General features: G+C 42.4%; 1 long non-coding RNA gene across 2 annotated transcripts; it reads left to right on the forward strand.

Moving 5' to 3' along the window:
* The first annotated feature begins 15,276 nt into the window (after window positions 1–15,276).
* Window positions 15,277–17,967, forward strand: LOC149978067 (uncharacterized). 2 transcript variants are annotated; one of them, XR_016486710.1, is made up of 4 exons: window positions 15,277–15,394; window positions 16,358–16,459; window positions 16,658–16,747; window positions 17,861–17,967. It is a non-coding gene; the product is annotated as an uncharacterized LOC149978067 (long non-coding RNA). The 2 variants fall into 2 exon arrangements; XR_016486711.1 differs by lacking the exon at window positions 16,658–16,747.
* The last annotated feature ends 4,582 nt before the right edge of the window (window positions 17,968–22,549 follow it).

Genomic DNA, 22,549 nt, shown 5'->3' on the forward strand with positions numbered 1-22,549 from the left:
ACAGCAGCTCACTGCCTTCCTGAAGACAAACAATACATACAAAATGCTTCAGTCTGGTTTTATAGACCCCATCATAGCTCTGAGACTGCACTTGTGAAGGTGGTAAATTACCTTTTAATGGCGTCAGCCCGAAGCTCTGCATCTGTCCTCGTGCTACTAGTCCTTAGTGCTGCTTTTGATACCATCGATCACCACATTCTTTTGGAGAGATTGGAAACCCAAATTGGTCTACACGGACAAGTTCTGTCCTGGTTTAGTTCTTATCTGTCGGGAAGATATCAGTTTGTCGCTGGGAATGGTTTGTCCTCTGACAAATCAACTGTAAATTTCGGTGTTCCTCAAGGTTCCGTTTTAGGACCACTATTGTTTTCGCTATATATTTCACCTCTTGGGAATGTCATTCAAAAACATAATGTTAGCTTTCACTGCTATGCAGATGACACACAGCTTTACATTTCAATGAAACATGGTGAAGCCCCAATATTGCCCTCGCTAGAAGCCTGTGTTTCAGACATAAGGAAATGGATGGCTGCAAACTTTCTACTTTTAACCTCGGACAAAACAGAGATGCTTGTTCTAGGTCCCAAGAAACAAAGAGATCTTCTGTTGAATCTGACAATTAATCTTGATGGTTGTACAGTCGTCTCAAATAAAACTGTAAATGACCTCGGCGTTACTCTGGACCCTGATCTCTCTTTTGACGAACATATCAAGACTGTTTCAAGGACAGCTTTTTTCCATCTACATAACATTGCAAAAATCAAACTTTCTGTACAAAAATGATGCAGTATAAATGGAAGAAACACAAAATAACTGTCAATCTCCCTCGGCCTGGGGCTCCATGCAAGATCTCACCTCGTGGAGTTGCAATGATCATGAGAATGGTGAGGAATCAGCCCAGAACTACACGGGAGGATCTTGCCAATGATCTCAAGCCAGCTGGGACCATAGTCACCAAGAAAACAATTGATAACACACTACGCCGTGAAAGACTGAAATCCTGCAGCATCCGCAAGGTCCCCCTGCTCAAGAAAGCATATATACATGCCCGTCTGAAGTTTGCCAATGAACATCTGATTGATTCAGAGGACAACTGGGTGAAAGTGTTGTTGTCAGATTAGACCAAAATGGAGCTCTTTGGCATCAACTCAACTCGCTGTGTTTGGATGAGAAGGAATGCTGCCTATGACCCCAAGAACACCATCCCCACCGTCAGACATGGAGGTGGAAACATTATGCTTTGGGGGTGTTTTTCTGCTAAGGGGATAGGACAACTTCACCGCATCAAAGGGACGATGGACGGGGCCATGTACCGTCAAATCTTGGGTGAGAACCTCCTTCCCTCAGCCAGGGCATTGAAAACGGGTCGTGGATGGGTATTTCAGCATGACAATGACCCAAAACACATGGCCAAGACAACAAAGGAGTGGCTCAGGAAGAAGCACATTAAGGTCCTGGAGTGGCGTAGCCAGTCTCCAGACCTTAATCGCATAGAAAATCTGTGGAGGGAGCTGAAGGTTCGAGTTGCCAAACGTCAGCCTCGAAACCTTAATGACTTGGAGAAGATCTGCAAAGAGGAGTGGGACAAAATCCCTCCTGAGATGTGTGCAAACCTGGTGGCCAACTACAAGAAACGTCTAAACTCTGATTGTCAACAAGGGTTTTGCCACCAAGTACTAAGTCATGTTTTGCAGAGGGGTCAAATACTTGGTTCCCTCATTAAAATGCAAATCAATTTCTAACATTTTTTATGTGTTTTTCTGGATTTTGTTGTTGTTATTCTGTCTCTCACTGTTCAAATAAACTTACCTTTAAAATGATAGACTGATAATTTCTTTGTCAGTGGGCAAACGTACAAAATCAGCAGGGGATCAAATACTGTAGGTTCTGAACTAATAGAGCAAAAACTGAAACAGACAACCAGAAAAAGTTGCCACCTTGCATGTCTAATATAAATACTCCTTCTCTGTTGTTAGGCAGAAACTCAGTATGTTCCTCTAACTGGCATTGTCATGGCCTGCCTAAGTCTAGGACCCTCATGGGCGTGGAAGTGTGTGAATATGGGATAGGACTGTAGTCAGATGGTCTTCAGGGTGGACCCCTATGGCCCCCCTCCCAGCAGTGTCTTCTCTCTTCAACTGTTGACTTATCTTGAGTTGAGTTCCACATCCCTCATTGTCTTAGTTCCACAGAAGCTGGCCTGCCTTATCAGGAACTGAAACCAGACTGCTACCCTTTGTCTCCTTCCTTAGAAATATTAATCAATAACATGTTTGAACAGAATATGAACTTTTTGCACTTCCCCTAACTTTCCATACCCAAAGTTCCTATTCGCCCTTCATTGACCCCTAACATATACATTTCTTATACATGTAATGTAATCAATACGTTCTAAAATAATGACAGGAATAAGTATATTTCAAGTCAGAATCAAACAGGTAGAAAGGTAAATGTTTCTCTGTTTCTCAACTTTGTAATTGCATTGATGTCATTGGAGTCATGTTTGTAACTTGCCCTATGTTTGACAGCCACACTTCAGGATAGTCAGACAGGGCATCTCCAGAAGAAGACTGAGGGGCTTTACCTCATTGTGAAACAGAGGAAACACTACCTCTACCATTAGACAGGATAGTCAGATAGGACAGACAGGCCTTTACCTCAGTGTGAAACGGAGGAAACACTACCTCTACCATGAGACAGGATAGTCAGACAGGACATACAGGTCTTTGCCTCAGTGTGAAACAGAGGAAACACTACCTCTACCATTAGACAGGATAGACAGGACAGGCAGGTCCTTGCCTCAGTGTGAAAGAGAGGAAACATTACCTCTACCATTAGACAGGATAGTCAGACAGGACAGACAGGTCTTTGCCTCAGTGTGAAACAGAGGAAACACTACCTCTACCATTAGACAGGATAGTCAGATAGGACAGACAGGCCTTTACCTCAGTGTGAAACAGAGGAAACACTACATCTACCATTAGACAGGATAGTCAGACAGGACAGACAGGTCTTTGCCTCAGGGTGAAACAGAGGAAACACTTCCTCTACCGTTGACAGGTTATACCCAACCACAATATGACCTCAAACACATTATTAATCAAGCAGTAAAACTAATTTGTGAAAGAAAATGCATTAGTCATACATAGGATTGCACATTCTGGGGAATATTCAGAGGTGGAAACCTTCCGTGGGAATTAACTGGAATATATGGGAATTAACAGGAATATACCGTTGAAGTCGGAAGTTTACACACACACCTTAACCAAATACATTTAAACTCAGATTTTCACAATTTCTGACATTTAATCCTAGTTCAAATTCCCTGTTTTAGGTCAGTTAGGATCACCACTTTATTTTAAAAATGTGAAATGTCAGAATAATAGAGAATGATTTATTTCAGCTTTTATTCCTTTCATCACGTTCCCAGTGGGTCAGAAGTTTACACACTCAATTAGTATTTGGTAGCATTGCCTTTAAATTGTTTAACTTGGGTCAAACATTTCGGGTAGCCTTACACAAGCTTCCCACAATAAGTTGGGTGAATGTTGGCCCATTTCTCCTGACAGAGCTGGTGTAAATGAGTCAGGTTTGGAGGCCTCCTTGCCCTCACACACTTTTTCAGTTCTGCCCCAAATTTCTCTATGGAATTGAGGTCAGGGCTTTGTGTTGGCCACTCCAATACCTTGGGTTTGTTGTCCTTAAGCCATTTTGCCACAACTTTGGAAGTATTGGGGTCATTGTCCATTTGGAAGACCCATTTGCAACCAAGCTTTAACTTCCTGACTGATGTCTTGAGATGTTGCTTCAATATATCCACATAATGTCCTTCCTCATGACGCCATCTATTTTGTGAAGTACACCAGTCCCTCCTGCAGCAAAGCACCCCCACAACATGATGCTGCCACCCCCGTGCTTCACGGTTGGGATGGTGTTCTTCAGCTTGCAAGCCTCCCCCTTTTTGTTCCAAACATAACGATGGTCATTATGACCAAACAGTTCAAATATTTGTTTCATCAGACCAGAGGACATTTCTCCAAAAAGTATGATTTTTGTCCCCCTGTGCAGTTGCAAACCTTAGTCTGGGTAGCCTTTCATGTTATGTTGATATAGTCCTTGTTTTATTGTGGATATAGATACTTTTGTACCCGTTTCCTCCAGCATCTTCACAAGGTCCTTTGCTGTTGTTCTGGGATCGATCTGCACGTTTCGCAACAAAGTACATTCATCTCTAGGAGACAGAACGCGTCTCCTTCCTGAGCGGTTTGATGGCTGCTTGGTCCCATGGTGTTTATACTTGCATACTATTGTTTGTACAGATGGTTCCCATGATGTCAAGCAAGAGGCACTGAGTTTGAAGGTAGGCCTTGAAATTCATCCACAGGTACACCTCCAATTGACTCAAATGATGTCAAATAGCCTATCAGAAGCTTCCAAAGCCATGACATCATTTTCTGGAATTTTCTAAGCTGTTTAAAGGCACAGTCAACTTTGTGTATGTAAACTTCTGACCCACTGGAATTGTGATACAGTGAATTTTAAGTGAAATAATCTGTCTGTAAACAATAGTTGGAAAAATGACTTGTGTCATGCACAAAGTAGATGTCCTAACCGACTTGCCAAAACTATAGTTCTTAACAAGAAATTTGTGGAGTGGTTGATTTTTTTAAAAATTACTCCAAGTGTATGTAATCTTCTGACTTCAACAGTATGTGAATTAACAGAAATATATGCAAATTAATGTTAATACCGTTTAAATGGAGATGTTTTTTTGCATTGGATATATTTACCATATCATATGGAGACAGAAACATTAACCTTTTACCTTATGATAAGTAGGCATGATTGCAAATGATTAAATCCTTCCAATAGAAATAAAAAAAAACTATTTTGTTACGATTTGAACTTTAATTAAGTGAGTTGACTCTTCACATGGGATGATTTCACTGAACAACAAAAGAAATGGAATATTGAATAATCCCCAAAGATCCATCACATCTCCCAAAAACCTTTTCAACTTACATCTGTAAAATGATAGTCTAGAAACTAAAGCTTTAGTTGTCTTCCTCTCAGGCTTCCATGTTTTCTCCCTGGACCTCCTCAATGTCCACCTCTTGAACATCAGACTCTGAGGACTCATGTTCACTGTCACTTTTCAACCTTGTTGAGGATGGCTCGTTGTCAGGCTCAAAAAGACTCAAATTTGCCCGGACGGCCACCAATTTTTCAACCCTTGTATTGGTCAGCCTGTTGTGTGCTTTGGTGTGTGTGTTCCCAAACAAGGACCAGTCGCGCTCTGAGGTGGCTGATGTTGGTGGGATTTGGAGGATGATGGAGGCAACAGGGGAAAGAGCCTCAGATCCACAAAGTCCCTTCCACTAGGTGGCTGATGAGATGTTTTCTGCCCCTCCCAAAATATATAATTTGTAGATAATTGGCCCTCTTTCTGGGACTCACCCACAAACAGGACCAAGCCTGGCCTGCTGAGGAGTGACGGACACCATCCTAGCTGGAGGGGTGCTCTCCACTTATCTACCAACATAGACAGGGCTCTAACTCCTCTATAGCCACAATGAAATAGGGTGCAGGCCTGGCAGCAGGCTGTTAGCCAGCCTGCCAGCTTAGTGGAGTCGGCCACTAGCACAGTCAGTGTAGTCAGCTCAGCTATCCCCATTGAGACCGTGTCTGTGCCTCGACCTAGGTTGGGCAAAACTTAACATGGCGGTGTTCGCTTTAGCAATCTCACTAGGATAAAGACCTCCTCCACTCCTGCCATTATTGAAAGAGATCGTGATACCTCACATCTCAAAATAGGGCTACTTAATGTTAGATCCCTCACTTCAAAGGCAGTTATAGTCAATGAACTAATCACTGATCATAATCTTGATGTGATTGGCCTGACTAAAACATGGCTTAAGCCTGATGAATTTACTGTGTTAAATGAGGCCTCACCTCCTGGTTACACTAGTGACCATATCCCCCATGCATTCCACAAAGGCGGAGGTGTTGCTAACATTTAAGATAGCAAATTTCAATTTACAAAAAAAAGAAGACATTTTCGTCTTTTGAGCTTCTAGTCATGAAATCTATGCAGCCTACTCAATCACTTTTTATAGCTACTGTTTACAGGCCTCCTGGGCCATATACAGCGTTCCTCACTACTCACTGTCACAGTCATACTCTGGACCTAGTTTTGTCCCATGGAATAAATGTTGTGGATCTTAATGTTTTTCCTCATAATCCTGGACTATCGGACCAGCATTTTATTACGTTTGCAAACTCAACAAATAATCTGCCAGACCCCAACCAAGGAGCATCAAAAGTCATGCTATACATTTTCAGACAACCCAAAGATTCCTTGATGCCCTTCCAGACTCCCTCTGCCTACCCAAGGACGTCAGAGGACAAAAATTAGTTAACCACCTAACTGAGGAACTCAATTTAACCTTGAGCAAAACCCTAGATGCAGTTGCACCCCTAAAAACTAAAAAACATTTGTCATAAGAAACTTGCTCCCTTGTATACAGAAAATACCCGAGCTCTGAAGCAAGCTTCCAGAAAATTGGAATGGAAATGGCGCCACACCAAACTGGAAGTCTTCCGACTATCTTGGAAAGACAGTACCCTGCAGTATCGAAGAGCCCTCACTGCTGCTCGATCATCCTATTGTTCCAACTTAATTGAGGAAAATAAGAACAATCTGAAATAAATTTTTGATACTGTCGCAAAGCTAACTAAACAGCAGCATTCCCCAAGGGAGGATGGCTTTCACTTCAGCAGTAATAAATTCATGAACTTCTTTGAGGAAAATATCATGATCATTAGAAAGCAAATTACGGACTCCTGTTTAAATCTGCTTATTCCTCCAAAGCTCAGTTGTCCTGAGTCTGCACAACTCTGCCAGGACCTAGGATCAAGAGAGACACTCAAGTGTTTTAGTACTATATCTCTTGACACAATGATGAAAATAATCATGGCCTCTAAACCTTCAAGCTGCATACTGGATCCTATTCCAACTAAACTACTGAAAGAGCTGCTTCCAGTGCTTGGCCCTCCTATGTTGAACATAATAAACGGCTCTCTATCCATCGGATGTGTACCAAACTCCCTAAAAGTGGCAGTAATAAAGCCTCTGGGTCATCACAAACCATGACCCAGAAAATATAAAATACAATTGGCCTTTATCGAATCTTCCATTCCTCTCAAAAGTTTTAGAAAAAGCTGTTGCGCAGCAGCTCACTGCCTTCCTGAAGACAAACAATACATACAAAATGCTTCAGTCTGGTTTTATAGACCCCATCATAGCTCTGAGACTGCACTTGTGAAGGTGGTAAATTACCTTTTAATGGCGTCAGCCCGAAGCTCTGCATCTGTCCTCGTGCTACTAGTCCTTAGTGCTGCTTTTGATACCATCGATCACCACATTCTTTTGGAGAGATTGGAAACCCAAATTGGTCTACACGGACAAGTTCTGTCCTGGTTTAGTTCTTATCTGTCGGGAAGATATCAGTTTGTCGCTGGGAATGGTTTGTCCTCTGACAAATCAACTGTAAATTTCGGTGTTCCTCAAGGTTCCGTTTTAGGACCACTATTGTTTTCGCTATATATTTCACCTCTTGGGAATGTCATTCAAAAACATAATGTTAGCTTTCACTGCTATGCAGATGACACACAGCTTTACATTTCAATGAAACATGGTGAAGCCCCAATATTGCCCTCGCTAGAAGCCTGTGTTTCAGACATAAGGAAGTGGATGGCTGCAAACTTTCTACTTTTAACCTCGGACAAAACAGAGATGCTTGTTCTAGGTCCCAAGAAACAAAGAGATCTTCTGTTGAATCTGACAATTAATCTTGATGGTTGTACAGTCGTCTCAAATAAAACTGTAAAGGACCTCGGCGTTACTCTGGACCCTGATCTCTCTTTTGACGAACATATCAAGACTGTTTCAAGGACAGCTTTTTTCCATCTACGTAACATTGCAAAATCAAACTTTCTGTACAAAAATGATGCCGGATAATTAATCCATGATTTTGTTACTTCTACGTTAGACTACTGCTATGCTCTACTTCCGGCTATCCGGATAAAGCACTAAAGTTGATTCAGCTGCGGGATCGGGGCACCACCATTACAGAGCTTGCAGAGTGCATCTGCACGCACAGTGAGGTGAGGACTTTTGGAGGACGGCCAGGTGCCAAGAAGGGCTGCAAAGAAGCCACTTCTCTTCAGTAAAAACATCAGAGACAGACTGATATTCTGCAAAAGGTACAGGGATTGGACTGCTGAGGACTGGGGTAAAGTAATTTTCTCTGAGGAATCCCCTTTTCGATTGTTTGCTTGTCCAGAGAAGTCAAGGTGAGCGCTACCATCAGTCCTGTGTCATGCCAACAGTAAAGCATCCTGAGAGCATTCATGTGTGGGGTTGCTTCTCAGCCAATTGAGTGGGCTCACTCATAATTTTGCCTAAGAACACAGCCATGAATAAAGAATGGTACCAACACATCCTCCAAGAGCGACTTCTCTCAACCATCCAGGAACAGTTTGGTGATGAACAATGCCTTTTCCGGCATGATGGAGCCCCTTGATATAATGCAAAAGTGATAACTAAGTAGCTCGGGGAACGAAACATCAATATTTTAAGTCCATGGCCAGGAAACCCCCAGACCTTGATCCCATTGAGAACTTGTGGTCAATCTTCAAGAGGCGGGTAGACAAACAAAACCCCACAAATTCTGACAAACTCCAAGCATTGATTATGCAAGAATGGGCTGCCATCAGTCAGGATGTGGCCCAGAAGGTCAACACTGCAAATATTGACTCTTTGCATCAACTTCATGTAATTGTCAAGAAAAGGCTTTGACACTTATGAAATGCTTGTAATTATACTTCAGTATTCCATAGATATTTTTTGTCAGATGTTACTAAAAGTCAATGAAGCAGCAAACTTTGTGAAAATGTATATTTGTATCATTCTCAACTTTTGGCCACGACTGTATATATTGATTACAATTATTCCCGAATGAGTGAGCGTTCATGTGTAAAGGATTAGCATTTCTATCCCTAGAATTATCAACTGTGTAGTGACTTTAGTCTGTCGCACCCTTCTCAGTCCACACCCACTTCCCTTTGTCCACCAAGCCGTCATATCGGCTTAGCCCACTAAGGAACCTCCCCTATTATTTCCTTGTAACCATATCTGTTTGTTTGTTATGATTTTCTGTGATTATTTAGTTAGTAAATAAATTATTAAGACAATTGATGTATGGATGATTCATAGTGAAGGCTGGGTGTCACGTTCGTCGTAACGAGGAGACCAAGGCGCAGCGTGGTTGGAATACATTATTTTATTAAAACAAAGAACACTAACAAAACAAAGCTATAAACAACTAGTGCTGACATGCAACTACACATAGACAATAACCCACAAAACCAAAATGGGAAATGGTAACCTAAATAGGATTGGAATTGGTTCTCAATCAGAGACAGCTGTTTATCGTTGTCTCTGATTGGGAACCATTTCAGGCCACCATAGACCTACATATACCTAGACATGCCAAAACCACATAGAATTACAAAAACCCTAGACAAGACGAAAACACACATACCACCCTCGTCACACCCTGACCTAACCAAAATAATGAAGAAAACAAAGATAACTATGGTCAGGGCGTGACACTGGGTTTGTGCAGATAACCAATAACTTTCGATATTTGGAATGAGACTAACGCAAGGTAAAGAATAATTCATTAATTAGAATACTCGTTGATCAGATATTAAAATATCTGAAAAGTTACATTAGGAAAATTATAACTAATCTGAAGGTTTTCCTTGGTGCCTCGACTTCCTAGTTAATTACATTTACATGATTTGTTTGATCACGTAATAATTACAGAGAAGTGATTTTGATAAAATAACAGTCTTCAATTTAATGATGCCAAAGACACGACAGTACCTTGTGAGCCACAACTCTGCGTGCCTTGTATAATGTTATACCTGCATGGCAACAAATGCTTTAGAAATTAGTTGATTTCTAGTTGATCTGAATCTACAGTCTGTCTAATCATTCCTTTTATTCAGACGACATTCGATTCTGAGAAAAATGATTGAGGACAAGGCAGCCTTGACAGCTGCCATTCTTCAACTTCACGAGCAGCAGGCAGAGTTTAGGCTCCCCACAATGGATGAGCTGATCAATACTGACAACTGTGTGGCCATGGAAGAGACTTGACACCAGTAAGTATATGATTGCAGAAGGTATCTGTTGTGATAGAATTTTTACATTTAGCGTAGGCTGCAATCATTGCTGTTGTGCTGTTACATACCTCTGTGAGTTTACATTTCACAGGCAGCAGTCATCTTGTCATCAAAGAGACAATCAGACTGAACAGAGTGCAGGAGGAAGAGAGGATCCTGGTGCAGGAGATGAAGAGGCACTTGGGGAAATTACAAAGAGCCACAGGAACTCTTGAGGCACTGTCCCAACACCTGTGTGTTCTGAGTAAGTTGAGGTTTATACTATCTTTGGACTGAACTACCCTCCACACTATTTTGTGTAGTGGAATTGTAAATTATTTCCTGCTTTACGTGCAGTGGACTGGAGTTGTCAGAGGGAGGGAGGAATAGCCTTCTCTGCCACCTGAAGAGAAGATTGAGTGAACTGACACAAGACCAGGTCAACACCAGGAATACCTACCACAATCTGATTATGGGAGAAGGGGATATTTTTGATGACTCTGATGTAGATGAGAACTCAGATGAAGATAGAAATCCTATTGCTGAGAGCTCAGATGACGACTGCTATGCTTTCTGAAATCATACACCATCCCTGCTTCTTTCGTTCTGTCTCGCTCTCTCCCACAGGAGAGGGAGAAGGCCGCCACCACCTCCCTCAGGAGCAGCCTGGTCCCCCGACGTTGAACCCAGACCCCTCACCTTCTAAACCCATCAGAAGAAAAGTAATTTGCCTGATAACGCGCTAAGGGAGAAGGTATGTCAATTTTTCAAATTGTATATCATTGTGCCAACTCACAATAACATCTCTGAATTCTTTGTTAAATGAACATTTTCCGTAAGCAGGGAAATGCTGCCCAATTTGATCCATTATCAGCTTTTTACCCATATCGCTTCCATATTCAAGCCAAATTGGCAATTTTTTTTAGTGCCTTTATGGCTTTGCTATAGTTTACCTCTTCTAATTCCCCTTTTACAGGAGTGTTAGAAACCACGGATGACATTTCATTGGTGGTTATTTCTGCGCCTCTCTCGACAGTGTCCAGTGTGCTTCCATTTCCCCACTCACTGGTCTATTATACAGTACCAGTCAAAAGTTGACACACTTACTCATTCCAGGGTTTTTCTTTATTTTTACCATTTTTTGCAATTTAGAATAATAGTGAAGACATCAAAACTATGAAATAACGCATATAGAATCATGTAGTAACTAAAAAAAATTGTTATACAAATCAAAATATATTTTATATTTGAGATTCTTCAAAGTAGCCACCCTCTGCCTTGATGACAGCTTTGCACACTCTTGGCATTCTTTATTTAAAAATGTACCCACTTCCCGGAGAGTAGTTATGGTATTTGTGCATTTGAATTGGTCATGGCACCTGATACCTTGTATTAGAAAAAATACTGAAGTGTCTGACAATTTACTACTGGTGGATATGGGAGACCTAATGTCTTATACCAGTGTCACGATTCAAATACCACTGTGGTTGACAGCACATATTACCAAAATTAGGGTCCATCGTCTGTCCATAATATAAATCTCCTGTCAATACACACACACACGCAGGACACAAAAACAAACACACAAAACAAACATTATTTGTTTAGGAACGTCTTCCTTTCTTATAATTTAAAAAGATTGATTTCTTCTCCATCAAAAAAAATCTAACTACTGATTTTACATTTTGTACCCACATAGTTACATAGGTAGTTCCTCCTATGCACATTTCCATGTAGGTTTGACATTTGTAGCTGGTTTCCAAATCATAACCAGCTGTTTTACCAGTCCACTGATTCATTTTCTTTTACAATGTTTTTCTAACCTGCAGGAATATTTTCTTATCCTGGAATCGCTTTCATCAGGACTTTGTCCTGGTATCGCTAACACGTGTGACCATTTCCCAGCATTTTCTAAAAGTTCCCAGAACTTTTGGAGGTTGGGTTTAAGAAAATCAGTCTCACCCTAAACTCTGTCTGATCAGGATGGTGTATCCGTCCACTGACACTCCCTGCTGGGTCCCTTTCTGCTTCGCTTAATCAGAGTGTGGGCTCCTTTGTCTGTGCAGATTAAAATAGCCCAAGGTTGATAGCACGAGGGCTCAACCGTTTAACTGCATTTGCCACAGCTTGCTCCTTTCTGCAAGTTTCCACACAGCTGAGTTCCTGTAGATAGTAAAAACACGGGATGTGCTGTGGTCACACCCAAACAGCTCTTAGTCATATAAGACTGGGCGTATAGCAAAGACAAGTTTGTATCACTTAAAAACACTAGCAAATAACTATAGTCAAATAACTATAGTTAAGTAAAAAAAGAGCATTCGCTGAATCTCTTCCACTGTGAACTTCAACCTGAATGAACACACAAAATTCAGTCCCTACCCCTCCTCCTTGGCCCTGACCGAACCATTCCATTTTTTTCTGAAGGGTCTGAATAGGTATAATCAGGAAAGTGGTGGAGCTTACACCATATTTCTTACACCTTACACGTATACAAACATATACGGGTTAGGGCCAAGGGAAAGAGTTAGGGAGTGACCTGGGACCGGCTGATTCACTATGGGTAAAGCCCAAATCATACTGGAGCCTTTTTTTATACGTGTGAGCAAGCATGCTTACGCTGGAAATAGAATGCATGGGAGTCAATGAGAGAAAACAGACAGGCTGTATATAGAAATATAGAAAGCCAAATTAGAAAGCCACATTTTTCTCGTGGCCCAATGCTGGTAAAATAAGCTGATAAATTTGTGCATTGTTACCAAGTCTGGAACTGTGAAGTGCAGGATAGAGTTTTTCATCATGAATCTTGTTCTGGAGGCAGCTCTGCAGAGTGGTCACTAACTGGCACAGCCACAAAGTCATAAAATCAGATTTGAACCCTAACCTTAACCACACTGCTAACCCTAATGCCTAACCACTAACCTTAAATACATTTTTGTTGTCATGAATTTTTACAATAGCCTGCTGGCCTATCTAAGGGCAAATCGCTCAGTTCTGCCTCCAGAACAAGACTGATGACAATACATTTCAACAGGCTTGTTCAGTTCAGTTAAATAGTGTCTATTTAGTGTAAATACAGTGCCTCTCTTGGGTAGGGGGCAGTATTTTCACCTCCGGATGAAAAGCGTACCCAAATTAAACTGCCTGCTACTCAGGCCCAGAAGATAGGATATGCATATAATTAATGGATTTGGATAGAAAACACTCTAAAGTTTCCAAAACCATTAAAATAATGTCTGTGAGTATAACCAAACTGATATGGCAGGCGAAAACCTGAGGAATATCCAACCAGGGAGTACAGTGCCTTGCGAAAGTATTCGGCCCCCTTGAACTTTGCGACCTTTTGCCACATTTCAGGCTTCAAACATAAAGATATAAAACTGTATTTTTTTGTGAAGAATCAACAACAAGTGGGACACAATCATGAAGTGGAACGACATTTATTGGATATTTCAAACTTTTTTAACAAATCAAAAACTGAAAAATTGGGCGTGCAAAATTATTCAGCCCCTTTACTTTCAGTGCAGCAAACTCTCTCCAGAAGTTCAGTGAGGATCTATGAATGATCCAATGTTGACCTAAATGACTAATGATGATAAATACAATCCACCTGTGTGTAATCAAGTCTCCATATAAATGCACCTGCACTGTGATAGTCTCAGAGGTCCGTTAAAAGCGCAGAGAGCATCATGAAGAACAAGGAACACACCAGGCAGGTCCGAGATACTGGTGTGAAGAAGTTTTAAGCCGGATTTGGATACAAAAAGATTTCCCAAGCTTTTAACATCCCAAGGAGCACTGTGCAAGCGCTAATATTGAAATGGAAGGAGTATCAGACCACTGCAAATCTACCAAGACCTGGCCGTCCCTCTAAACTTTCAGCTCATACAAGGAGAAGACTGATCAGAGATGCAGCCAAGAGGCCCATGATCACTCTGGATGAACTGCAGAGATCTACAGCTGAGGTGGGAGACTCTGTCCATAGGACAACAATCAGTCGTGTATTGCACAAATCTGGCCTTTATGGAAGAGTGGCAAACCATTTCTTAAAGATATCCATAAAAAGTGTTGTTTAAAGTTTGCCACAAGCCACCTGGGAGACACACCAAACATGTGGAAGAAGGTGTTCTGGTCAGATGAAACCAAAATTGAAGTTTTTGTCAACAATGCAAAACGTTATGTTTGGCGTAAAAGCAACACAGCTCATCACCCTGAACACACCATCCCCACTGTCAAACATGGTGGTGGCAGCATCATGGTTTGGGCCTGCTTTTCTTCAGCAGGGACAGGGAAGATGGTTAAAATTGATGGGAAGATGGATGGAGCCAAATACGGGACCATTCTGGAAGAAAACCTGATGGAGTCTGCAAAAGACCTGAGACTGGGATGGAGATTTGTCTTCCAACAAGACAATAATCCAAAACATAAAGCAAAATCTACAATGGAATGGTTCAAAAATAAACATATCCAGGTGTTAGAATGGCCAAGTCAAAGTCCAGACCTGAATCCAATCGAGAATCTGTGGATAGAACTGAAAACTGCTGTTCACAAATGCTCTCCATCCAACCTCACTGAGCTCGAGCTGTTTTGTAAGGAGGAATGGGAAAAAATGTCAGTCTCTCGATGTGCAAAACTGATAGAGACATACACCAAGCGACTTACAGCTGTAATCGCAGCAAAAGGTGGCGCTACAAAGTATTAACTTAAGGGGGCTGAATAATTTAAAAATAATAAAAAAGTTTGAAATATCCAATAAATGTTGTTCCACTTCATGATTGTGTCCCACTTGTTGTTGATTCTTCACAAAAAAATACAGTTTTATCTCTTTATGTTTGAAGCCTGAAATGTGGCAAAAGGTCGCAAAGTTAAAGGGGGTCGAATACTTTCACAAGGCACTGTAAGTTTAACTGCAAGCCAACATTATGTACAGACTAGCACTTATGAAGCAATGTATGAATGCAACATCATTCTACATTTACAAACTGGATTGTGTTTCGGAATGATAAATCACATTGTCAATGTCATTTTCTTGACCTTATCACCGTTGTTGCTTACAGCCGATTTGATTGTACAGTTCAAACGAAGTGGTTCAAATGAATCAAATCTGGTTTAGAGATTGAGTGGTGTAACGTATTCGCTGGGAGGCAGGAAGCAGGTGCAGAAGGTAAGTTTAACTATTGTATTTCTGAATGACTATCACCTTTGCTGCTTACAGCTGATTGGATTGTACAGTTCAACCTTTTTACGTTAACCTGTCTCCTCCCCTTCATCTACATTGATTGAAGTTGATTTACCAAGTGACATCGATAAGGTATCATAGCTTCACCTGGTCAGTCTGTCAGGGAAAGAGTGTTTTGTACACTCAGTGTGTGGTTTTGCTGTTTTAATAACATCCAGAGTGTCTATTCGACGATGGGAACAAGTTCTATTTTGTGATATTCACATTTAGACTTAATACTCAATATTTTGGTCTGCCCTGTAATTTAATTGACTATAGAATCAAAGCTGAGTTTTTTGGCTTGTTACACCATAGATTGTACAGAGATATTTTCTGTCTCCTACTTACAGCCCTATGCAGGATTGAAATATGAATGATATAATATTCCTAATTTAATCAGATTTCCCATTTTAATTGTGTTTAAAAAAAAACAATCCTTCATCGATAAAAATGAACATTCTTCTAGCTGACTTAGTGTGTGAGTGTGCAAATCATGTTGTGCCTGGTGCGTCACTCAGTTGTGAGGAAGGAACTCTCACAGGATAGGTGGAGGGAGTCCAGGCCTGAGATGGTAGATTCTCTGCTGGCTGCAGAGCATGCTTCTCAGAAGATCTGTCAGTCATGCAATGTGAAAAGGGCTATTCTGCGATGTAGAGACTGTCTGCCGAAACAGCTTTACTGCGAAGACTGCGATGTCTCTACACATGCAAAGTTCCCCTTGCACAACAGAGAGTCCATGATCGAGGGGTTCTACACGCCCCTTCCTCCAACTACAGACATATCTCTCCACAGTGATGGCAAATATGCACTTCATGAACAGGGTGTGTTTTATATTTTTTGGCAGCTGAGTGCATTATATCAAAGTTCAAATGTATTCTTGTTTATTGTTGTACAAAAAATTGTCCCTAGATTGTCTCTTAACATTGGACGTACCTGAGGTAATATGTGGTTGCCTGACAAGCACCATCCATGTTGGCCCTGGGAAACATGTCATCCTCGTAGGAATAAATGGTAAGCGCAATATCTACAAGAACAAAGTGATGTAACAATGCAATGTAAAACAAAATTAATTCACAGACTAAATGTTTTCTTCAAAGTTGCTACAATGTCACAGTGCCCGTGCTGACCTGCACAACCTGTCTTAGCACCTGGACAGCAAACTTGGCGGATCTGATAAAGAATGATATTATCCATGACACCATTTACCAGGTAGATCTGTTCAGCTCTTGTGAGGCCCCAGGAATGTTCCGTCTGGCATTAATGTGGATTTTGAGGCAGCAAACTGACTTATTTGGCAGAGTAAGAATAAATTATACTCAGCTTTACCAATGTATGACTTCAGGTTAACAATATGTTAAAGTTATGTTACACAAATCGTTGTAACAAAATGTATTTCCAGTACTACTACAATGTAAACATTTCAGGGCTCTTGCTTCAGTATGTGCTAGCCTCCTGTACCACTGGCCTGCCATGCCCCTTATCTGTGCCCCTCTTGCTTCCAATATTTCCTGCTCTTTACAACATAAGTACTCATACTACTTTTGCATTCACTTTCACCTGCTTTGCTGTCAACGCTATGCACGGGCCCAGATTTCCACCGGTCTAATGTCCATTGCTCATGTTTCTTGGCCCAAGCAAGTCTCTTCTTCTTATTGGTGTCGTTTAGTAGTGGTTTCTTTGCAGCAATTCGACCATGAAGTACTGATTCATGCAGTCTCCTCTGAACAGTTGATGTTGAGAGGTGTCTGTTACTTGAACTCTGAAGCATTTATTTGGGCTGTAATCTGATGTGCAGTTAACTCTAAATAACTTATCCTCTGCAGCAGAGGTAACTCTGGGTCTTCCTTTCCTGTAGTGGTCCTCATAAGAGCCAGTTTCATCATAGTGCTTGATGGTTTTGAGACTGTACATGACTGACCTTCGTGTCTTAAAGTAATGGACTGTCGTTTCTCTTTGCTTGTTTTAGCTGTTCTTGCCATAATATGGACTTGGTCTTTTAGCAAATATGGACTATCTTCTGTATACCAACCCTACCTTGTCACAACACAACTGATTAGCTCAAACCCATTAAGAAGGAAAGATATTTCACAAATTAACTTTTAACAAGGCACATCTGATAATTAAAATGCATTCCAGGTGACTATCTCATGAAGCTGATTGAGAGTCCCAAGAGTATGCAAAGCTGTCAAGGCAAAGGGTTACTTTGAATATTCTCAAATATAAAATTTATTTTGATTTGTTTAACACTTGGTTACTACATGATTCCATGTGTTATTTCATAGTTGATGTCTTCACTATTGTTTTACAATGTAGAAAATAGTAAAAATAAAGAAAAACCCTTGAATGAGTAGGTGTGTCCAAACTGTTGACTGGTACTGTATATTGTTAATTTATTGATTCATTGTATTTCAGAGGAAGCAGCATTGAACACGGATGGTCCCCATGTATTACAGAGGACAATTTAAGTCCTGTTTGTTAGCATCAAACAAAGGAAACAGGACCTCTACTGTCAAACAGGTTTGTTCAATTTCACGATCATTGAATTGCACACACTTAATTTCTCTTTCATTTCAAATCCATGCAATTTAACAAATAATTCCATTCTCAATTTGTTTTGATGACAGATAGATGCAAGAGACAACATCGTCTGTGCAGAAAGATATTGGAGGAGAATGCCAAATTGACAGCCGCCATAGAGTACAACACCCTTGTACCAGATTGAGCAAAACCATCGGCAGATGAGATCCTTTCCCCAGACCTTCATGCATGGCCTTGGGATGGACATGATCCGGTACTTCTCAGATTTGACTTTGTTTGTTCCGGCACCTATTTGTCCAGATCAGGTACCTCTCGCTGCATGATTTATTCATTATTTCACTGTTCGTATTGTAGACATTCTAATAAAAGTGATCTGCATTAAATTAAGTTATTAAATGGTTATTTCTCCCGCCCCCCAAGAAAGACCATCATGTAAAAGCGTGGTGATCCTTCTATGTATTCATCCTATCCTGCCACACTGATTCCAGACCTGCTCTCTTATTTGTACATAAAGATTATTGGGAGGGCCAGTGGGGTAAGTAACTGATCTTGGTAGTGGTGGTCAGCTAGTGAAGAGGTCCCTACGTAATCACGTCACGTAGCCTAGTCGTCTCCTTACTGAATTTGAATCGTGGGAAAGCCCCCCCCCCCCCCCCCCAAAAAAAAATGTTTTTTTTAGCAAAGACAGTTGAGTTTGACATTTTAAGTCCAAAAATCCAGAGAAATATGGTGAGTCGAACCCAGAACGAGCCAGATAACTGTCAGTGTCGGAGGAGAGGAGTGAGGGGAAAACTATTCCTGATGGCGATGCTAATACTGACCGTTCCGCATCACCACCGGCAACTCCACTAGCTAGTAGGCCTACTAGTGAGTCAGACTCAACGGGAGACAGGGAGCTGGAGAGGAGGGGGGCAGTGCATCCACCGACGAAAGTGCACAATTTGCAAATGCGATTTGCAGTTAAAGAACAAGCAAACATATAACCCCTGGCTTGTAATAAAGAATTCAAAGTTGGGTGTACAACATACAGGGAGCGTTGATGTAACATACAGGGAGCGTTGGTGTAAGGTGTACACTGGCAGTCGGGAAGCAAGTTCAGGGAGTACAAATGTAATAATAAATAAAACATAGCACAAACAAGAAACATGAACCTGCGGAGCCGGCTGAGGCGCGGGAAACCTGTCGAGCCGGCTGAGGTGCGGGAAACCTGTCGAGCCGGCTGAGACGTGGGAAACTTGTCGAGCCGGATGAGGCGCGGGAAACCTGCGGCGCCGGATGAGGCGTGGGAAACCTGTCGAGCCGGCTGAGGCGCGGGAAACCTGTCGAGCCGGCTGAGACGTGGGAAACCTGTCGAGCCGGCTGAGACGCGGGAAACCTGTCGAGCCGGCTGAGGCGCGGGAAACCTGTCGAGCCGGCTGAGACGCGGGAAACCTGTCGAGCCGGCTGAGACGCGGGAAACCTGTCGAGCCGGCTGAGACGCGGGAAACCTGTCGAGCCGGCTGAGGCGCGGGAAACCTGTCGAGCCGGCTGAGACGCGGGAAACCTGTCGAGCCGGCTGAGACGCGGGAAACCTGTCGAGCCGGCTGAGGCGCGGGAAACCTGTCGAGCCGGCTGAGACGCGGGAAACCTGTCGAGCCGGCTGAGACGCGGGAAACCTGTCGAGCCGGCTGAGGCGCGGGAAACCTGTCGAGCCGGATGAGGCGCGGGAAACCTGTCGAGCCGGATGAGGCGCGGGAAACCTGCGGCGCCGAATGAGGTGTGGGAAACCTGTCGAGCCGGCTGAGGCGCGGGAAACCTGTCGAGCCGGATGAGACGTGGGAAACCTGTCGAGCCGGCTGAGACGCGGGAAACCTGTCTAGCCGGCTGAGGCGCGGGAAACCTGTCGAGCCGGCTGAGACGCGGGAAACCTGTCGAGCCGGCTGAGACGCGGGAAACCTGTCGAGCCGGCTGAGGCGCGGGAAACCTGTCGAGCCGGCTGAGGCGTGGGAAACCTGTCGAGCCGGCTGAGGCGTGGGAAACCTGTCGAGCCGGCTGAGGCGCGGGAAACCTATCGAGCCGGCTGAGGCGTGGGAAACCTGTCGAGCCGGCTGAGGCGCGGGAAACCTGTCGAGCCGGCTGAGGCGCGGGAAACCTATCGAGCCGGCTGAGGCGTGGGAAACCTGTCGAGCCGGCTGAGGCGTGGGAAACCTGTCGAGCCGGCTGCTTCGGCAGCAGCACATGGACCCGTCGTCACCCCCCCCCAAAAAAAATCCCTGATGCTTCCCATTGGTGAGGTGTTATTCTGTAACGTGTACACTGGCAGTCGGAAAGCAAGTACAGGAAGTGCAAATGTAATAATAAATAAAACATGGCACAAACAAGAAACACGAGTAGGGTACAGACATGAAACAGAAACAATAACACCTGAGGAAAGAACCAAGGGGAGTGACAGATATAGGGGTGGTAATCAGGAAGGTGATGGAGTCCAGGGGAATCTCATGAGGCACAGATGCTCGTGACGATGGTGGCAGGTGTGCGTAATAATCTGGCAAAGTCGCACCGGAGTACACGTGATATTGGGTCTAGAAATTACTAGAGAGATTAAACTAGCAAAAGAGTGGGTGGAATGTACAGTAAATTAACATCCTACGCATCAGACATAAAAAATAAATTAAAAAAGCCCCCAAAAAAGGTTTTTGGACATGCCTGAATCAAGGCACATTTGGTGGCAGCAAGCCTTGTAGACAAGGCTAAAGAGGATACCCAGTTTAACACTCAAAAAGAAAATAGACACTACAGCCAGAGTCTTCAGAACCGCCTTTGAAGGAGGCTAAAAATCCCAGCCACATGCCCGCTCATGGCTTTGAACAAGAAGTTGACTCTCAGGAGTTAAACGGACTTGACATGGTGAGAGTCATTGTGGAGGTTTTGAAAACTAAGGTAGGACATTTCTTTTCCTTTACCTTCCCAGCACAGAACAAGTTTGTAATCTGAATATGCGCTTCATATTATCACATAGGCAAGAGGCCTATATATTCTCATACGTGTTTATCTGCTGAAGCCTATATTGATTTATTTTATTTGGAGTTATATTCCGACATTGTGATATTTGTTCTACTGCTACATTGGTGTTTTGAAAATTATATGAAATTCAGGCCTTGTAAACCCCACAGATGAGTATGTGTGCACATGGCAGTGTCGTCAAAGTCTTGCTGTACATTACATCTTGCTGTACATCTAGCACTGAGATGCAGTGCCTTAGACCGCTGCGCCATTCGGGAGCCCCCTATATACAGCAAAGCTATGGGCCAGGACACCTCCCTACTAGAATATTACTTCATAGATGACCTCCTGGAAGAGGACATAGATGACAGCATCCTTTACAGCTCTGATGACGAGGAATCTATCACAGACTAAAGGTGTTTGTTTAAGATGGCCCAGGTGCCTGGGTGGGCGGAGTTTGCACCGGGTGAAAAGTGATTTGTTTTGCATATGTGCTTTATTTGCCTTCCTAAGGAATAATAGTTTGAACATACATTCTATGGAAAAAACATGTTTGTTTCTGCCTTGTTGACAATGTGACCAGGTGGCACAGATTTAAGAAGGGCTGAGTGTCTCCCCTAGACTACAGCCTCAAAACAAGGTTTAAACTATGGTTACATTTCTCCAGCCCCATCCCTCAGCTTTTTACATTTGCGGGAGAACGATTTGTTTCACCTGCAGAGTTGCAAAGAAAAAGCCATATCTCAGACTGGCCAATAAAAATAAAAGAGTAAGATTGGCAAAAGAACACAGACACTGGACAGAGGAAGATTGGAAAAAAGGTTAATGGACAGACTAATCTAAGTTTGAGGTGTTCGGATCACAAAGAAGAACATTCATGAGACGCAGAAAAAATGAAAAGCTGCTGGAGGAGTGCTTGACGTCATCTGTCAAGCATGGTGGAGGCAATGTGATGGTCTGGGGGTGCTGTGGTGGTGGTAAAGTGGGAGATGTGTACAGGGTAAAAGGGATCTTGAAGAAGGAAGGCTATCACTCTATGATGCAACGTTATACCCTGTGGACGGTGCTTAATTGTACGTAAGAAGTGCCTATCAATTCAATTTGTGGGAGGTGCTACATGAAGCATGGGGTGAAATCTCTTCAGATTACCTCAACAAATTGACAACTAGAATGCCAAAGGACTGTAATTGCTGCAAATGGAGGATTCTTTGACAAAAGCAAAGTTTGAAGGACACAATTATTATTTCAATTAAAAATCATTATTTATAACCTTGTCAACATCTTGACTATATTTCCGATTAATTTTGCAACTCCTTTCATGTATGTTTTTATGGAAAACATGATTTAATTTAAGCATTATTTTAAGCATTATTAGGCCAACTTTACAGTATTGTTGCCTATTGTAATAGCTCATTTTTCTGGCCTTTCTCGTTCGGCTTAACAGGCATCTGATGATAGTGTTAGCGAATATCTCCATGACAAAAATCCCCATGTGTACCTGTATTTCTGAAAGAGGGCTTAATTGGAGTCTATTTCTGCGGAGCATAGACCTATATACAGTAACTTATAATAATAATTTAA

Source organism: Oncorhynchus mykiss, chromosome 15, assembly GCF_057628025.1.
Source record: "Oncorhynchus mykiss isolate SJ-2025 chromosome 15, ASM5762802v1, whole genome shotgun sequence".
In the NCBI taxonomy this organism is placed as follows: Eukaryota; Metazoa; Chordata; class Actinopteri; order Salmoniformes; family Salmonidae; genus Oncorhynchus; species Oncorhynchus mykiss.